Here is a 20,126-nt window from a genome sequence, read left to right as displayed (position 1 = left end):
GGAGGAGGAGGTGGATAAGACAAGGTGCAGTGTTGAACTTGATACTCATGAGTAATACGCATTATACGACCGTTAGTCATGCAGGTATGGGCGTGCTGGGCGTGACACATGGGCGTGCTGGGCGTGACACCTGGGCGTGACACATGGGCGTGACACATGGGCGTGCTGGGCGTGACACATGGGCGTGCTGGGCGTGACACATGGGCGTGCTGGGCGTGACACATGGGCGTGCTGGGCGTGACACATGGGCGTGCTGGGCGTGACACATGGGCGTGCTGGGCGTGACACATGGGCGTGCTGGGCGTGACACATGGGCGTGCTGGGCGTGACACATGGGCGTGCTGGGCGTGACACATGGGCGTGCTGGGCGTGACACATGGGCGTGCTGGGCGTGACACATGGGCGTGCTGGGCGTGACACATGGGCGTGCTGGGCGTGACACATGGGCGTGCTGGGCGTGACACATGGGCGTGCTGGGCGTGACACGAGGGCGCGCGAGAGCTCACCAGCTGTCACAAGAGGTGCGCGCGCAGGTGTAAACAACTGCCAGGTGCCAAAGGTGTAGCACATTCGTCGCTTGACAGTGTGATGAAGAGACAGGGGCGGCCTGCGTGTGGAGCCACGATACCCGTGGGTACGATACCCATGGTATTGTTGCCAATATATACATGTTCCGCACTTCCTACCCCTAGCCACTTGGATTGGCTGATACAGCGACTCGCTTCTTGAAGACCGGCGTTCGATCCCCAATGATCCATGCGGTTGGACATGGTTCCTTCACTCTATTCCCAAATCCTCGTTTCACTTAAACGTATTAGTCATACTGGCTTGGGGGCTCCTAAGAGGAAAATAATATTATTGGCGGATTGTTGACGCACCCCCTGGCAGTCACGCTAGGCTGCCACAACCCTTAGATGTAAATGTGGCAGTGCGGTGGTGGTGGTGGTGGTGAATCACAGCGGTGCGGTGGTGGTGGTGGTGGTGAATCACAGCGGTGCGGTGGTGGTGGTGGTGGTGGTGAATCACAGCGGTGCGGTGGTGGTGGTGAATCACAGCGGTACAGTGGTAGGGCAGCGGGGTTCCCTCCCTGGTGTTGGGCTCCATCAATATAATATTAAGTGTGGAGGCGGTGTACTGGAAGGCAAGGTGACGCCTTCACTCACTCTCACCGCTGCTCCAAGTTGATAGCGCCTGGGATTACTGATGTATTACTATTTACCTGTTGACGATTTCGAGAGTCGTGCTCCCGTACCAGTGGCCAACCTTACATACTGTGAAGCATTGCATTAAAATATCCTCACTCAGTAGAGAAGGTCCGTCCACTTAAGAGAATGCCAGAGTGCTTTCAAAGTTCAACTTGATAAACACTTTGAAAGGTTATCTTATCAACCGAGCTGTGGCGGGTACGTCATATTACGACCTACAAGTGTCAAAAGTTGAGTTGATCAGGCGGAAGCCCGGTGGCTGAGACGTGGCCCCCCCCTCCCCAGCACCACAGGGGAGGAAGGAGTAGGGGGCACCACATACAATAATACCGCTTGTACCACGGGTGTGTGGGATCCTCTGGGTAAGAGGAACACTTAGTGGATCGAACTCTGACTGTGATCAGTAGTCAGAGAGGCTGTGACCCCCTCCTGTAATTGTAGGGGGGGGGGGACCCCACCTACAATGACCCCACCTAGTATGACCCCCATAACCCCCCCCCCCCTCACACACACACACACATACATACATAACATACATACATAACATGTATTCTTCTCGCGGATTTCTTGCTTGCTTTTGGTAATCTCAATTAACATTTATAATCAATTTATAATTTTTATTTTCAGGTACGTTGGGATGGTGGCGGTGTGCGTCAGGGGTGAGTTAGTAGCTGTATACTATGTATCCTGGGATGTGTCCTGGGATACACACACACACACACACAGGGATTTATACACTGTACATGTAAGTATATATGTATTGTTGAGCAAGAAGTTGTTAGTCATAGTGTTAGTGGTAGTGCCAAGAGTCAGATGGTGCAAGGTGTTAGTACCAGATGGTGAGGGGATGGTAGTGCCAGATGGTGCCAGGAATGACCAGTGACAGGGTAATTAGTAAAGCCAGCTGGTGGAGCGTGTGACCCCAGCTGGTGGAGCGAGTGACCCCAGCTGGCTTATCTCTGGGACATTTCTAAAGCTCTTCTGGTTCCTCAGGCCAGCAGCCGTACTCCGTGGTTGGTGCCAGGTGGTGGAGCTGGTGCCAGGTGGTGGAGCTGGTGCCAGGTGGTGGAGCTGGTGCCAGGTGGTGGAGCTGGTGCCAGGTGGTGGAGCTGGTGCCAGAGATAGTGAGGGTGAACAGGTGGTGGTAGGGGACAGTGGCTGTGCCAGATGGTGGAGCAGGTGGTGTCAAGGTTGGCAGGGTGGCCAGGTGGTGAGTCACAAGGTGAGAGAGAGACTGTGTTATGGGGCTTGTGACAGCAGGTCATTAATAATGTGACCAGCTCCCAGGTGCTGGCCACACGGGACGCCGCCTACCTGCCAGGTAAGTGAATTAATACAAGGTCACCTGGCCAGGTGATTGTCACACCAAGTCTGGCGATGACAGGTGTGGCAATGACAGGTGTAGTGATGCCAGGGGAGGGGTGTTGGTGGCGATGAAGGAGGGTTTACTGCCTTACCTTTCCGTGATTACCTTGAGCGTGTTTCAAGGATCAATGTCTCTACGGCCCGGTCTCTGACCAAGACTCCTGGTTGGTGGTCTGATTATGCCAGCTGTTAGACGTCACTGCTCGCAGTCTCTGAGTCACAGTTCTTTTGAAGACCACGAGAGGTCAGCAAGTTATGCATTTTTAGGCATATTTTAGGGGATTGGGAAATTCTTAGAGTGAGCCGTTGGTTGCATCAGAACCCGGATGGTGACGTCTGAGAGACTAGTCCAAGATCAAGTCGCGTTCTTGAATTAATTTGGATTTTTAATTCTCAATGTGTTCAAGGATGATGAAGATTAAGCCATCCAATAGGTGGCACGGGCATGAATAGCCCGTAAGTGGTGGCCCTTTTGAGCCATTACCAGTATCAAGAGCTGATACTTGAGATTTGTGGAGGTGGAACTGGTGTTCAAGGCTTTACATAAGAGACAGTTGGACCGCATCCTCAGTATTTCACCCACTCCTTTGTTGTCATCTCTAAAAGTCCCAATGCATAATTAAAGACCAATACTAGGCATTGTTATTGTTTTAGACTTGGCGTAAAGGAAGTAATATTTTCGGTTCCTCTCGGTTTCACTGGTGGTCTTTTGCTCTCTTTGTCTCTCCTGAATTTGATAAGATTCTTGCAGCTTTAGTTCAAGTCCTTCTATATCTATAAATAACCTTACTGGGCATTCTCGGAACACTGTGTGACGGTTTAGAAGTCCTGTCGCTTCTTCACCAAATGGAACGAGAACGACCAGCGCCGTTCTCGTTCCAATTTGCAATTTTTCACCTTTTTGGAGGGGAGAGGGAGGAGATTGGACTGTCCCGCCCCGCTCCGCCCCCGCCCCGCACCCGCTCCGCCCCCGCCCCGCACCCGCTCCGCCCCCGCCCCGCACCCGCTCCGCCCCCGCCCCGCACCCGCTCCGCCCCCGCCCCGCACCCGCTCCGCCCCCGCCCCGCACCCGCTCCGCCCCCGCCCCGCACCCGCTCCGCCCCCGCCCCGCACCCGCTCCGCCCCCGCCCCGCACCCGCTCCGCCCCCGCCCCGCACCCGCTCCGCCCCCGCCCCGCACCCGCCCCGCACCCGCCTCGCACCCGCCTCGCACCCGCCCCGCCCCCGCCCCGCCCCCGCCCCGCCCCCGCCCCGCCCCGCCCCGCACCCGCCCCGCAGCACAAATATTACTAGCACGTGTGACATTCCAAGGTTTTGGCCACAGACGGCAGTGGTCATTGTCGCTGTAGAGGACGGAGGCGGGACCACAGCCTCGCTACCGGTGTCCACTTGTCATCTTGGCTACTGCTGGCGGCGGCGGCGGCATTACGAAGACCCTTCAAAGTTAGCGAGAGTTCCAATTACCTGTAGGTGTGGTTGATGCATTGTGGCGCTGCTGAGAGCCCGTGTCCACGGTGTGGCGCTGCTGAGAGCCCGTGTCCACGGTGTGGCGCTGCTGAGAGCCCGTGTCCACGGTGTGGCGCTGCTGAGAGCCCGTGTCCACGGTGTGGCGCTGCTGAGAGCCCGTGTCCACGGTGTGGCGCTGCTGAGAGCCCGTGTCCACGGTGTGGCGCTGCTGAGAGCCCGTGTCCACGGTGTGGCGCTGCTGAGAGCCCGTGTCCACGGTGTGGCGCTGCTGAGAGCCCGTGTCCACGGTGTGGCGCTGCTGAGAGCCCGTGTCCACGGTGTGGCGCTGCTGAGAGCCCGTGTCCACGGTGTGGCGCTGCTGAGAGCCCGTGTCCACGGTGTGGCGCAGGCTACTGGTATGGTAGCCACACCCAGTGAAGAATAAAACCAAAATTCTAAATATTCAGAGGTACCAGAACTAAGAGGGTAAAGCTACGAGGACAACCCTAGAAAAGAAACGGGAGTGGGGGAGGGGAATGATCACTACGTACAAGATACCGAGGGAAATAAAATAGACCTCACCAGCCAGCCACCACCATCTCCAGTATGATGTGAACTACATATTGGTGCCACTCCCACGCCGCCCTTGGCCGCCCTCGGCCGCCCTCGGCCCACCTGGCTCTCACCTTACTCTAGGGCTGGGGCAACGCTCTCACCCCCCCCCCTCCCTCAGTAGGCAACACTGCCGTGTTGAGACACTGCTCTCTCCCCCTCCCTCCCTCCCCAGCACCTCTACTTGACTCATAATGGCACTATTCTCTGGCTTGGCGCCATGCTTTACCGCCATCGACTGGTTAGTGTGCGGGATTGCGTGTGCTCATGCGAGTGTGACTAACAATCTTGTATGTTGCGATCATGTCACCTGTGTCCCATCTCTATTCCATGGTGGTGAGGAGTCTTTACAGCCTAGCCTCATTTCTCGGTACTCTTGTGGGTTCACCTTCGTCTGCCCTCTTCATCCCACCTTGTGGCTACTTTGTGCTGGTCCCGAGGATCTATCCACCACCATCCACCATCTATCCACCACTCTCTCTCCTTGATTAGTACAAGTTGTTACATATACAACACAACAACTACTGCTGTTGTTCATGCCTCTTGGTGTCGTACTCGCCAATCTGAGATTTGAAAAGAAATGTAAATTAATATTATTAATTCCATAACAATTAACGTCATATTCATGTTGAGAATCACTGACGTAACTTTTCAATAAACATTCCTCAGTAGATTAGATTGTGTGTTAAAACTGACACATTATGTCGTCTGATAAAGAATTATACTTTTTCTGAGTATAGATAAAAGTTGTGTGTCCCAATAGTGCAAGACGATCCTCTCTTTGTCATCTGACAAGACAAATGTTGTCACAAGAGGACCATTGGTACTCTGGTGTCGACCATCACTCGGAACAAGTTCCAAGTAGCACGGGCTATGGTGAGCCCGTAACTTACCTGGCACAGGAGCGGGGCAAGAAGCACGGGCTATGGTGAGCCCGTAACTTACCTGGCACAGGAGCGGGGCAAGAAGCACGGGCTATGGTGAGCCCGTAACTTACCTGGCACAGGAGCGGGGCAAGAAGCACGGGCTATGGTGAGCCCGTAACTTACCTGGCACAGGAGCGGGGCAAGAAGCACGGGCTATGGTGAGCCCGTAACTTACCTGGCACAGGAGCGGGGCAAGAAGCACGGGCTATGGTGAGCCCGTAACTTACCTGGCACAGGAGCGGGGCAAGAAGCACGGGCTATGGTGAGCCCGTAACTTACCTGGCACAGGAGCGGGGCAAGAAGCACGGGCTATGGTGAGCCCGTAACTTACCTGGCACAGGAGCGGGGCAAGAAGCACGGGCTATGGTGAGCCTCCTCCACAGACGCCATCTGGTGAAGGGTTTTATGTAGTTCCCGAGACGCCTCGGGTTGTTGCGGCCTCCTTCACCTCTACTGGCGGCTGATGACCTCGGGGCGTGACCTCAGGGCCCAAGGTCACGCCCCGACAACCTCCTAGAGGGGCGGACAGCCGCCCTGTATTCTTCCGGCCGACTCGTCCCTGCGATTGAATACTTTCCAATTGACAATGTTATGACTTTGGGGGGATAAGATGGACTCAATTTCGTTATCTCCTCCTCCTTGCAGCAGGATAGAGTAGATATCCTGCCACCCGTAAGAGGGGGGGGGGGGGAATGGGGCGGTGGGTTGGGGAACGACCAGTGAGGGAGGGGGATGAGTGTGGGGAGCCAGGTGAGGTGTTGTCCGCTCATTACCTGTGAACTCGTTATGTAAACCAGGGGCTAACTCACTCTACCGTGTCAAGTGAAGGTCCTCCTGGAGTGTGCTGTAACTGATCGCTGCCCCGTGTCTGCCTCGCGGCGGGTGGCATTAGCATACTGCCTCCTCCTCAGCACCTGATGGCGTCTTGGGTCACTGTAGGTGTTGCGGGTGAGTCTTGGGTCACTGTAGGTGTTGCGGGTGAGTGTTGGGTCACTGTAGGTGTTGTGGGTGAGTGTTGGGTCACTGTAGGTGTTGTGGGTGAGTGTTGGGTCACTGTAGGTGTTGTGGGTGAGTGTTGGGTCACTGTAGGTGTTGTGGGTGAGTGTTGGGTCACTGTAGGTGTTGTGGGTGAGTGTTGGGTCACTGTAGGTGTTGTGTGTGTGTGTTGGGTCACTGTAGGTGTTGTGGGTGAGTGTTGGGTCACTGTAGGTGTTGTGGGTGAGTGTTGGGTCACTGTAGGTGTTGTGGGTGAGTGTTGGGTCACTGTAGGTGTTGTGGGTGAGTGTTGGGTCACTGTAGGTGTTGTGGGTGAGTGTTGGGTCACTGTAGGTGTTGTGGGTGAGTCTTGGGTCACTGTAGGTGTTGTGGGTGAGTGTTGGGTCACTGTAGGTGTTGTGGGTGAGTGTTGGGTCACTGTAGGTGTTGTGGGTGAGTGTTGGGTCACTGTAGGTGTTGTGTGTGTGTGTTGGGTCACTGTAGGTGTTGTGGGTGAGTGTTGGGTCACTGTAGGTGTTGTGGGTGAGTGTTGGGTCACTGTAGGTGTTGTGGGTGAGTGTTGGGTCACTGTAGGTGTTGTGGGTGAGTGTTGGGTCACTGTAGGTGTTGTGGGTGAGTGTTGGGTCACTGTAGGTGTTGTGGGTGAGTCTTGGGTCACTGTAGGTGTTGTGGGTGAGTGTTGGGTCACTGTAGGTGTTGTGGGTGAGTGTTGGGTCACTGTAGGTGTTGTGGGTGAGTGTTGGGTCACTGTAGGTGTTGTGGGTGAGTGTTGGGTCACTGTAGGTGTTGTGGGTGAGTGTTGGGTCACTGTAGGTGTTGTGGGTGAGTGTTGGGTCACTGTAGGTGTTGTGGGTGAGTCTTGGGTCACTGTAGGTGTTGTGGGTGAGTCTTGGGTCACTGTAGGTGTTGTGGGTGAGTGTTGGGTCACTGTAGGTGTTGTGGGTGAGTCTTGGGTCACTGTAGGTGTTGTGGGTGAGTGTTGGGTCACTGTAGGTGTTGTGGGTGAGTCTTAGGTCACTGTAGGTGTTGTGGGTGAGTGTTGGGTCACTGTAGGTGTTGTGGGTGAGTCTTAGGTCACTGTAGGTGTTGTGGGTGAGTCTTGGGTCACTGTAGTTGTGGGAATAATGTTTACCTGGTTGATGGGGTTCTGGGCGTTCTCACCAAGCCCGGCCCGAGGCCAGGCTTGACTTGTGAGAGTTTGGTCCACCAGGCTGTTGCTTGGAGCGGCCCGCAGGCCCCACATACCCACCACAGCCCGGTTGGTCCGGCACTCCTTGGAGAAAATGATCTAGTTTTCTCGTGAAGATGTCCACGGCTGTTCCGGCAATATTTCTCATGCTTGCTGGGAGGACATTGAACAACCGCGGACCTCTGATGTTTATGCAGTGTGTGTTGGATCATTGTATGTATTGGGAGTGTATGTGAGTGTTACAGTATTAGGAAACTAGCGTCCTTCTGTACCAGTGTACAGGTGTACTAGTGTGTAGTGGTGGTGGTGTACCAGTGTACAGCTTGGTGGTGTGTAGTGTACCATCAACACTGCTTGTCGTGGCATCTGGCAAGTGTGCCAAGGTTTATATATACACACTGTTTACCGGGGCGAGGTGTTGGTGTAGCGGGGTGTTGCCGCCTCCTGCCCTGTCTACCTTGTGTTCCTTCCGGGGATCAACGTCCCCGGCGGCCCGCTCTCTCACACAAGGCCTCCTAGTTGATGGTCTGGTCAACCGGGCTATTAAGATCTCACTGCTTGCTGCCTGACTGTGAATCACAGCCAGGTTGATCAGGTCCCCCGAGCAACAGCCTGTTGGACCAAGCTCTCACAAGTCGAGCCTGGCCCCAGGTCGGGCTCGGGGGTGTAAAAAACTCAGGAAACCTCTCCAGGTATGCTCCAGGTAGGCAGGTGGGGCCGGCGGCGGGTTCCCCTCCCCTAGGGAAGGTGTTCCCCTCACAAGGAACCTCATGACTATAAGGTGTTCCCCTCACAAGGAACCTCACTATAAGGTGTTCCCCTCACAAGGAACCTCATGACTATAGGGGTGTGGTGCGCCTCACGCTAAAAGTAACACTCCTGCAGTCTTTGCCTTGGGTGCACCTCAGGGTGGAGTGCTTAACCCAACACTTCAATGTGTTGATGCACAAATGAATAATAGATATTCCCACACTAGCTGACGAAGCTGTATCTGTTATGCTGATAACATTTGTGTTGTTACAAATACCCCAAACTCGACTGCAAGCTCTACTGGATTCTCTTGCTACTAAAAGTGTTGAATCAGTTCTATCTTTGACAAAATCCAGAGCTCTTTGTACCCACAGGACAAATGTCCCTCTAGCTTTCCTCGTCAAGAACTAAAACATTAAAACCTGTGGTAAGCACAAACACCTTGGAGCAGGTGTCAACAGTGTCATTGTAAGCCACCTACATCGTAGCTTAAAAGACAAACCTCTGAAAACACTTATTGGTTAGAATATTGGAATTACTGTTAAATATACTATACTATTTTACATGATGTTTGTTAGATCTCTAGTTGACTATCATGTCTTGCACCTAAATACCTTCGCCAATATTTTGAATAAAGTTGGCATAAGACGGAATGAAGCCGCGAAGGTGATTCTTGGTGGCTAAAGATGCCGGAACGTCTTGAGTGAGCATCTGAGCGATGCCGGAGCACCTAAATTATTGGGACATGTACATGGAAAATGCTGGAGGGCCAGGCCCCAAATTTGCACAGTAGAATAACAACATACTCGAGCGAAAGATAAGAAAGGAAGTGCAGAATAGTCATCGAGGAGTAGAGGTGCCATAGACACAGAGAGCACTGTCTGAACATCAGAGATCCATGGCTGTTCAGTACTCTCCCAGCAAGCTTAAGAAATATTGCCAGAACAATTGTAGACTTCTTCAAGCACCTTAGATAAGTTCCAAGACGTTAGATAAGCTCCTACAAGAAGTGCCGGACGAACTGTCTTGTAGTGAATGTATGGGCCTGCGGGCCACACCAAGCAACAGCCTCTTGGACCAAGTTATCACAAGTCGAGCCTGACCCCAGGCAGGGCATAGGGAGTAGAACTCTCAAAACCCTCACCAGGTAAACTCCAGGTAAACACTGTTCTCTAAGTGTGCCTGTGGAACCTCTTCATTGACTCTTCTGGATTTCCTACCATATCTTTCGCGCCATTTTATTGTAAATATTCTGAGGCGCGGCATCAGAACATCTTGAGCGTATATTGTGTAATACTGCCCTCGTCTCTCCATCAGAGGAGGCAAGCTGAGTGCTTGATACCTGCTTGATGGGGTTCTGGGAGTTCTTCTACTCCACAAGCCCGGCCCGAGGCCAGGCTCGACGCCAGGCTCGACGCCAGGCTCGACGCCAGGCTGGACGCCAGGCTCGACGCCAGGCTCGACTTGTGAGGTGACAAGAAACATTCAGACCCATACATTAGCCCCAGGTTAAGTGCCAACCTCTCCAGTAAGTGTTAGAGCCCTCACAAAGACTTGTACACTACGGTTCAGTAGTACAGACACAGTCCAACTTGGGTCATCGTATATCACAATTGTTTGGGTGTCGGTGTGGGTAGCGTCCATGTTTGTGGTGTGTGCAAATCCACAAGGGCCGTGACGAGGATTCGAACCTGCATCCGAGAGCATCCCAGACGCTGCCTTAATCGACTGAGCTACGACATGGTAAAAAGGCGTTGAAACCGAAGTTCTACTGAACTTACTGGCTCCTGTAGCCTCTCCGAGACACAAACCAGGGTTTTACACAACTCCCGCCATGCACTCGAGCTATGTCAATAGGCCGTTCTCCCTCTTCGCCCTTACATCATTACACACGGAAATCACAATTGCGTGATGTATCAGATGAGCAAATCCACAATTTGTGGTGTGTGTGTGTGTGTGTGTGTGTGTGTGTGTGTGTGTGTGTGTGTGTGTGTGTGTGTGTGTGTGTGTGTGTGTGTGTGTGTGTGTGTGTGGCGCCCTGAACGATGCTCACGGCACGCGATGAACACACTCATCTAACCTCGGGATCAGTGGAAGGTTCATATTGATCGTCTTGTGGGTCGGTCAGAGGCAAGTCACCCCTACCCCCACCCCCCCCCTACCACCCCCCTCAGGTGAATTAATAAATTGGATTCCGCTGCATGTCTCCAGCGTGGGAGGGGGGGGGGAGGCTGTCGTTTCAGATTTAGCTACTCTGAATTACCTTCTTGGATTCATCCAAGAAGGTAATTCTCCATTTGCTAAAATGTCCATGCAGCATGGGGTTATGGTGGTTAAGAAGACCACCCCTCGTCTGAATGACACACACACATACAGCCCCGCTCCTGTGCCAGGTAAGTCCACTACGGGCTCACCATAGCCCGTGCTACATGGGAAATTTTTAGCTCCGAGTAGCTGACTCTAAAACAAGTCCAAGTATAACAAGGGCGTGAGTGAGAGTGCCTCACGGCCCTCGGGTCGGGCCCGGTGCTCGTGGCCCTCATCTTGGCCCCCTACCAGTGACTACCACACATGTTTCAAACGGCAGTTATATCCACCTAATGTATTATCGTAGCCAGTAGTGGAAGTTACACTAAGTACACTTAACCCACGCCCCACCACTGGTGGCGGCCCTATCTTCACCCCCCCCCCCTTCCCAACCGTGCATACACGACCACACGCACGCGCATACACGACCACACGTACGCGCATACACGACCACACGTACGCGCATACACGACCACGCGTACGCGCATACACGACCACGCGTACGCGCATACACGACCACGCGTACGCGCATACACGACCACGCGTACGCGCATACACGACCACGCGTACGCGCATACACGACCACGCGTACGCGCATACACGACCACGCGTACGCGCATACACGACCACGCGCATACACGACCACGCGCATACACGACCACGCGCATACACGACCACGCGCATACACGACCACGCGCATACACGACCACGCGCATACACGACCACGCGCATACACGACCACGCGCATACACGACCACGCGCATACACGACCACGCGCATACACGACCACGCGCATACACGACCACGCGTACGCGCATACACGACCACGCGCGTGGGCGATCACTCACATACAAGAACACACGTACACACAGACGACCACGTTTGTGACTTCAGCCTTCAGAAACATATGCAAGGAATCCTTCAGAACCTTGTATACCACATATGTTAGACCAATCCTGGAGTATGCGGCCCCAGCATGGAGCCCGTACCTTGTCAAGCACAAGACGAAGCTGGAAAAAGTTCAGAGGTATGCCACTAGGCTAGTCCCAGAACTAAGAGGCATGAGTTACGAGGAAAGGCTGCGGGAAATGCACCTTACGACACTGGAAGACAGAAGAGTAAGGGGAGACATGATCGCTACTTACAAAATTCTCAGAGGAGTTGACAGGGTAGATAAACTGTTTAACACGGGTGGTACGCCAACAAGGGGACACAGGTGGAGACTGAGTACCCACATGAGACACAGGGACGTTAGAAAAAACTTTTTTCAGTGTCAGAGTAGTTAACAGATGGAATGCATTAGGCAGTGATGTGGTGGAGGCTGACTCCATACACAGTTTCAAATGTAGATATGATAGAGCCCAGTAGGCTCAGGAACCTGTACACCAGTTGATTGACAGTTGAGAGGCGGGACCAAAGAGCCAGAGCTCAACCCCCGCAAGCACAACTAGACGAGTACAACCAGGTGAGTACGTATGTACGCCTAGACAACCATGTGTGTACTCAGGCACTCACCCATCTTAGTTCTGGCACTTACCTTTTTACAAACCTTTGTACTTTCTCAGTTTTGGCTTTATGCTTCACAAGGTGCGGATTCCATGCCAGTGCTGCATATTACATTATTGGTCTAACAAAGTCTGTATAGATTGCCTTGAAAGAGCCCTGTTTTAATTTTATAAACGAGGTTCTAATGTTTGCCAGCGTCCCATATGCTGCTGATATTACCCTGTTTATGTGTGCCTCTGGAGTGTGGGGCTGGAATTGTATCCATTCCCAGCGTCTTGCCTCTCCGGTTCCTATAGTCGCCTTCACCTTGTCGTGTAGAGATATACCTCCTGTCTCCTTTTTTCGCTTCCCATCTTCATTACATTACATTTGTTGGGATTGAATTCTAACAATCATTTGTTTGTCAACTCCCGGTGTTTATCAGGGTCATCCTGCACCTGTCCTCCTCGGTTTTTACGGTTCTCATTAGTTTTCGTTGTCTGCAGAGGAGCAGACCCATCAGAGCCTGGGAGCAGACCCGGTGCACCAAAGTGCCAACCAGCGAGAACACTGCTGACGTGTCATGCCAACCACTTATCAGTGCCAGTCAGCCGGAAGTGGCGGTGACTCTTGGTGCCAGGTGTGCCCTACAGGTAATTGACACCTGCCTAGTGCCAGAGATATTGTCAGCCAGGAGGCCTCCTACACCTTGGGCCGTAAGTGGCGGTGACTCTTGTCCCAGGTGTGCCTTACAGGTGAGTGACACCTGCCTAGTGCCAGAAGTAATCAGTGATCGCTCTGCGTGATACGACAATCTAAGTTTCCAAGGTACAATTCATGAGCAAATAATAACATAAGTGTATGCAAAACTAACAATCACGATAACTTTCAAGAAAGCGAGGAATTCTTCGAAATACTTGAGTGAACGACAGACCAGTTGTGAAGTATGCAGCCGTCTCTTATAACCCACACCTGATAAAGCACAATTAGAACATGTAAAACTTCCCAAGATGTACCATGAGACAATGGCCAGAGCTAAGAGAGAGGGAGAGAGAGAGAGGAGCTGTGAGAAAAGTTCAGGATAATTTAATGTAACATTAGAAGAGAAGGGCGAGAGGTCGTATGATCACAGTACAAGATACTGATGGAAGTGGCCAAATTTGATGGTGACAATGTGTCAGGTGAGGCACAGCTTAACGAGGAGGCCGCAGTACATAGACGCTGGAAGGACAGAACAGGCAGAGAAACATGACCGAATGGCTGTGTGACACCGTCTCTCTGCGACCCACTACTCTGGTTGTGGGTGTCGTCTGAGGCCAGGACGCTGGAGTACCACGGTGTAACGCTGGCCAGGCTGCCCGGCCGCCGTCCAGGGGGGCCGGCCAGACTGCCCGCCGCCCAGGGGCCGGCCGGCCAGGCTGCCCGGCCAGGCTGCCCGGCCGCCGTCCGGCCAGGCTGCCCGGCCGCCGTCCAGGGGGGCCGGCCAGGCTGCCCGCCGTCCAGGGGCCGGCCGGCCAGGCTGCCCGCCGTCCAGGGGCCGGCCGGCCAGGCTGCCCGCCGTCCAGGGGCCGGCCGGCCAAGCTGCCCGCCGCCCAGGGGCCGGCCGGCCAGGCTGCCCGGCCGCCCGGCCGCCGTCCAGGGGCCGGCCGGCCAGGCTGCCCGCCGTCCAGGGGACGGCCGGCCAGGCTGCCCGCCGTCCAGGGGCCGGCCGGCCAGGCTGCCCGCCGTCCAGGGGCCGGCCGGCCAGGCTGCCCGCCGTCCAGGGGCCGGCCGGCCAGGCTGCCCGCCGTCCAGGGGCCGGCCGGCCAGGCTGCCCGCCGTCCAGGGGCCGGCCGGCCAGGCTGCCCGCCGTCCAGGGGCCGGCCGGCCAGGCTGCCCGCCGTCCAGGGGCCGGCCGGCCAGGCTGCCCGCCGCCCAGGGGGCTGGCCGGCCGGCACCCACGTGTTACAAGGCGGTGTTCAACACCTATTTCTCTCCGTCTCTACTGATTAATGATTCCCTGAAATTTGAATGTGAAAAATGTGTGGCGGAACACGTGAGGCTTTTCAAGGTTGTGGCCTCCTTAGTGTTGGTGGGGGGGGGGGGGGGGGGGCAAGCTGCTGCTGTGTCTGCTGCTGCGGCGGCTGCTCCGTCTGCTGCGGCTACTACGCTGTATCGGAAACTATTGAGCCTCTATTAATCCAGGAATCATACCAGCTATTTAACTATAGGATTTGATGAATATTATAACAATTTGAAAAGCTTTTTAGAACACATTGTATTTCTCCACATGTGTAGAGCGGCAGACAGAGCAGACAGGTGTTGGCCAAGACGGAATGGTTCAAGGTACAGTCTTACACCCAGACTGGCCTCTTAGTGTATGCCAAGACTGGCAGCATTAATGCCAGTCAGTCTGGGGAGGAGATCTGGGTGCCACGAGAAGCCGGTCGGCCAAGCGGACAGCACACTGTACTTGTGATCCTGTGGTCCCGGGTTCGATCCCAGGCGCCAGCGAGAAACAATGGGCAGAGTATCTTTCACCCTATGCCCCTGTTACCTAGCAGTAAAACAGGTACCTGGGAGTTAGTCAGCTGTCACTGGCTGCTTCCTGGGGGTGGAGGCCTGGTCGAGGACCGGGCCGCGGGGACACTAAAAAGCCCCGAAATCATCTCAAGATAACCTGACACGGTCACACAAGTCCTGGCCTGTAGGCACTCATTCAATGATGTTAATTAAGTCATAAAGCATAGACTGGGATTGGCTAGTCCGAAACAGGTGTTTGAAACAGAGCTTGAAGGTAGAGCTTATTGGAGACTCGTGAGAAAGTGTTCTTGAATAAACAACTAGTGTGAAGATAGCTTTTGGACCAGGGAAGTGGGTTGGGGGGGGGGGGGGCATTAGCTTAGACTCAAAGGGAAGGTAAGGTAATTGCGAGGAGAAAGCGCAAAGCCAGTGTGACTATATAGCACTTTGAAGGGATCCGAGGACACGGAGCTGGGACGGGAGGGAGGGAGGGAGGTCGGGAACGGTGCCCAACCACTTGGACCATCGGGAATCGAACGCCGACCCTGCAAGAAGCGAGACCTCCGTTGAATTGGATAAATTGGGCAAGTTTAGATTTCGATTTGAATTGTATAAATTGGATAAGTTTAGATTTAGGAAAGACCTGGGTAAATACTGGTTCGGTAATAGGATTGTTGATTTATGGAACCAATTACCGCGTAACGTGGTGGAGGTGGGGTCCCTCGATTGTTTCAAGCGCGGGTTGGACATGTATATGAGCGGGATTGGCTGGTTATAGATAGGAGCTGCATCGTATGGGCCAATAGGCCCTCTGTAGTTACCTTTAGTCTTGTGTTCTTTTGAATTGGGGTGCAAGTCGCCCGCTGGGCTCCGGCACCCACTGGGCTCCGTCACCCACTGGGCTCCGGCACCCACTGGGCTCCGTCACCCACTGGGCTCCGTCACCCACTGGGCTCCGGCACCCACTGGGCTCCGTCACCCACTGGGCTCCGTCACCCACTGGGCTCCGTCACCCACTGGGCTCCGTCACCCACTGGGCTCCGTCACCCACTGGGCTCCGTCACCCACTGGGCTCCGTCACCCACTGGGCTCCGTCACCCTGGATACTGAAAACCACAATTGGTGGTGAGCGGACAGTCTGCCTTGCTGACAACTGGGCGCACAAGAGCACTCTTAACAGCGTTGGGGCAGGCACCTACTGACCCTTTTGGGCTATGCAGGCGATGAGTCACAATAACGTGGCTAAAGTATGTTGACCAGACCAGGGACGACGTTTCGGTCCGTCCTGGACCATTCTCGACTTGAGAATGGTCCAGGACGGACAGAAACGTCGTCGTCCCTTCACCTAATAGTGTGTGGTCTGGTCAACTTTTGGGCTATCTCTTACCTTGGCACAGTGGTATATCCTGGTGATGTATGTAATGTGTCTATCCTTCCCAGCTGTCTTTCAGTCCGATACTTCGATATACGTTACTGTTCCCTTAAGGAGGACCCCGAGTACTGCCGGTTTAATGATCAGTGGTTCTGATGGCTAGGTGGTGGTATGTAATTAATGAGGCATTTCCTTCAGCTCAGGGGCCAGATTCACGAAGCAGTTACGCAAGCACTTACGAACCTACAGATCTTTTTTCAATCTTTGGCGGCTTTGTTTATAATTATTAAACAGTTAATGAGCTCCGAAGCACCAGGAGGCTGTTTATAACAATAACAACAGTTGATTGGGAAATTTTCATGCTTGTAAACTGTTTAATAAATGCAACCAAAGCCGTCAAAGCTTGAGGAAAGATGTACACGTTCGTAAGTACTTGCGTAACGGCTTCGTGAATCTGGCCCCAGGTGTGCAGGCTGGTGAGATAGCTACCAGCACAGTACCACACCCCCACACACACACCTGTCAGCCGCTGTGCCCTCAGGTCCGGTGCCAGTTGTGCCGTAGGCTGGCCTAACCAACCGTGACTGTGGAAAGTGTGTGCTCTCCAGCCCGCGGAATACAGGAATGCGAGACCTGGATGGATCAACACTGAAGTATTTGATTAAACTAAAGTTCTGTAAATTTCGCCATTGTACTCTGGCGTTTCTCAGACGCGCCTTTCACTCCCCGTCGACGTGGAAGCACCCGAGCCTAATACAACGGTCATTGTTGCAAGAAATATTGCATTTTCTGCTTCACGGAATCACCATTTACCCTTTAACTGCCTGCGTCCTCATGACGTCACGCTAGGGAATTATTGATTCATGAGTGTTTCAGTATTTTGACGTGTACATTGTACCCTCTCGCGCTCTCCCTCTCTCCCGCCTTCCCTTTCCCTCTCGTTCCTTCCCTCTCCCTTTCCCTCCCGCCCTCCATCTTCCTACCTCTCTCCTCTCCTCTTCCAACGTCCCCCCTCCTCTCTCTCCCTGATAAATCTCTGATTTATGAAATTTGTTCAGTCACTTAGAGTGTACATTTGGTCAGGTGCACTTCAGCAGGTGGTACAAACTGCCAGAGGTACTGGTAGCCGAGCCTTAGTCTATCACTAGCAAGGTCTAGGAGTGTGCTGACCTTATTGGACGGCTCCATACATGTACGGTTCTTCCTGCATACTAGTATGATGAAATAACTAAGAGTGAATTTCACTTCGTCTCAGGTCTATTAGATTTTGTTGGCGTTCTCAGTATATTGCTGCCCTCAGGCTGTCCTATCATGCATTCGGAGGCCAATATGGGAAGAGAAGCACAGGAGACAGACTTGTCTCCATCATTGATTGTGTTTTCTTATGTCTGTGTCTTCAGACACAGGCACATTAGTGGCGTCTTGAGGAGCTGAGTGTGAGCAAGAATGACAGTCATAATTCTTCTGGATACATAGACTCTTTGAGCCGTAAGCCTACCGAAAGTCTTTCCACAACCTCGACACATTATTTCTGGTTTAATGTAGGCTGGTACCGTAACATCGACAATAGAATTTAACATTTTATACGACTGAACTTAAAAATTATTGATTTGAAAATGGATGAAGTGATCTTTTTTTTTATATTTTGTTAAGACAACATGAAGCGTCATGTTTAAACAATGGACGAGAAATCTTGTGGTGTTCTTACTGGTCATTACAGACCTGGTCAGAATACTTTCATAGCCAGCGAGGTGCGCCACTCTCCTCCACTCGGCCTGGTCGACGACCGGGCCGCGGGGACGCTAAGCCCCGGAAACACTTAAAGATAGTGTGCTTAGGCTGTCTTATGCTCAGTATTTCACCCCCCCTTCACCCACACCAGATACTTCACCCTTCCCATCGTCCTGATCAACCCTCCCTCCACCTTATAGTCCCCGACACGCCCTCCCCAGCCAGTAGCCCCGGGGTACGCCCACCCCCAGCCAGTAGCTCCGGGGTACGTCCTCCCCAGCCAGTAGCCCCGGGGTACGCCCACCCCCAGCCAGTAGCCCCGGAAGCTAGCCCGGGGGAAACGTGATGAAACGTGTGTTTTCTCACTCGGATTTCTCCCCAGCTGCAGAACTGCATCTTCCCTCTTAACACACAAGTCACGTTGAGCCCGACATCCTGGGTGGGGCGCGCTCTGAAGCACCCCGGTTATCCCGGGTGCTTCAGAGAGCTCCATTGAACATCCCTAATCCCTCTCCAGATGATTGACGATTGATTGATGAAGATTGCGCCACCCAGGAGGTGGCACGGGCTCCTTGCCAGGCTCCTTGCCATGTTTAGGCGGACCCACTGCGGACCTTGCAGTGTGAAAACTTCAAGTTACCATTTAATTTAATAGTGGAATTGTGGACCGGGATAAGTTTGGGGCGCTGCTGGTCACCTGTGAAGGTGTGGGGCTGAGCTTCCAGCATGAGGAGCGACGGCTCTTCAGGTTATCTTGAGATGATTTCGGGGCTTTGTGTCCTCCCGGCCCAGTCCTCGACCAGGCCTCCACCCCCAGGAAGCAGCCCGTGACAGCTGACTAACACCCAGGTACCTATTTTACTGCTAGGTAACAGGGGCATAGAGTGAAAGAAACTCTGCCCATTGTTTCGCCGGCGCCTGGGATCGAACCCGGGATCACAGGATCACAAGTCCAGCGTGCTGTCCGCTCGGCTCCCTACACTGGGGTACACTGCCCACCAACCTCCATAACCCATTAATTCATCCTCGATAAACACATCTACACAATGTATCATCTGTGTGAATGCTGGGCTACGAAACTGGTTTAGAATCTGTATCCGCCCTTGGGAATGAATTCAAGTCACGGTACTCGCACGCACGCAAGCACGCGCGTGGTGGTGTGGTAGTCGAGGCGTGTGTGAAGGTGTTGATGTTGTGAAGCCTCAACTCCAGTCGGTGCTTCTGGATTAATTGAAGCAGTGTTAAGAGAGAGTGAGGCAGTTATGTAACGCGTATGGGTGTTGACGGCGTGGCAGGGGTCACGCTCGGCCACCACAGAATTATACACAATTTCAACAAGTTATGAAAAGAAATAAGAATATTGGAAGCCATTGCAATTGGCGGCCATGATTGTAAGGCGTAGCCCAGTAGCTGTAGTCCTTAATGTTGTCATGATGCACTCCTCATGGTTATATGATTAATTGTATCTTAATTTATTTTGTATTTACTGAGATTAAATGATTACTGGTATGATAATTTTTCGTAAAACATCTGTTTGAATTTGATATATTGTCATAGATAGGGTTTCAGTTTTGCCCGCTAGGCTTACAATGGAGTATTTCGCCAAAAGTTTAGTATTTGCAAAATGACCTAAGTTTTTGTGTAACTTGGTTGTGTGGTGTTGTTGTTCAGTGACTAACATGTTCACCTGTGTGGTAGTGCTGTTGTTGTTCAGTGACTAACATGTTCACCTGTGTGGTAGTGCTGTTGTTGTTCAGTGACTAACATGTTCACCTGTGTGGTAGTGCTGTTGTTGTTCAGTGACTAACATGTTCACCTGTGTGGTAGTGCTGTTGTTGTTCAGTGACTAACATGTTCACCTGTGTGGTAGTGCTGTTAGGGTGACATTTAGCATAGTCACCTTCTGCTGTTTATATATATAAAGTGGCTGAACATAACCGGGTGAGTGCGTGCTTGATGCACGTCTAGACACCAGTTTACGGGTTTAACTTTGCAAAGAACAACACTATGACAACTTTCTCAATTCTAATTATAACCTTTTATGTCTACTTTCATATACAGCCCCACCGGCCAGCCTTGTGGACCAGGCGCCTGGTGCAGAACTTGCCCAGGTTCTTGCGACATTGAAGACTTAATAATAAACAGCAGCTCCCCAATGACTCTGTAATATCTCAATTGGTCAAACTATTATGTATTAGCGATAAGACCTACCATTAATGTATAATGACTTACTGTAAATAT

At 52.9% G+C, this 20,126-nt stretch overlaps 1 protein-coding gene across 2 annotated transcripts in view; it reads left to right on the top strand.

Moving 5' to 3' along the window:
* Window positions 1-20,126, top strand: part of cdi (center divider) — a 131,392-nt gene that overhangs the window by 98,273 nt on the left and 12,993 nt on the right. Inside the window, exon 1 of one of the 2 annotated variants that reach the window (XM_045729647.2) lies at window positions 20,027-20,048. The exons of the other annotated variant lie outside the window; for it this stretch is intronic. The gene's annotated coding sequence lies outside the window, so the exon portion shown is untranslated. Of the gene's footprint in view, window positions 1-20,026; window positions 20,049-20,126 lie in introns of those variants that run through there. 2 annotated transcript variants of the gene reach the window in all.

Source organism: Procambarus clarkii, chromosome 94 (assembly GCF_040958095.1).
Source record: "Procambarus clarkii isolate CNS0578487 chromosome 94, FALCON_Pclarkii_2.0, whole genome shotgun sequence".
NCBI lineage: Eukaryota > Metazoa > Arthropoda > Malacostraca > Decapoda > Cambaridae > Procambarus > Procambarus clarkii.
Note: the sequence above shows the minus strand (reverse complement) of the source record. Positions and strands in the feature narration are given on the sequence as shown.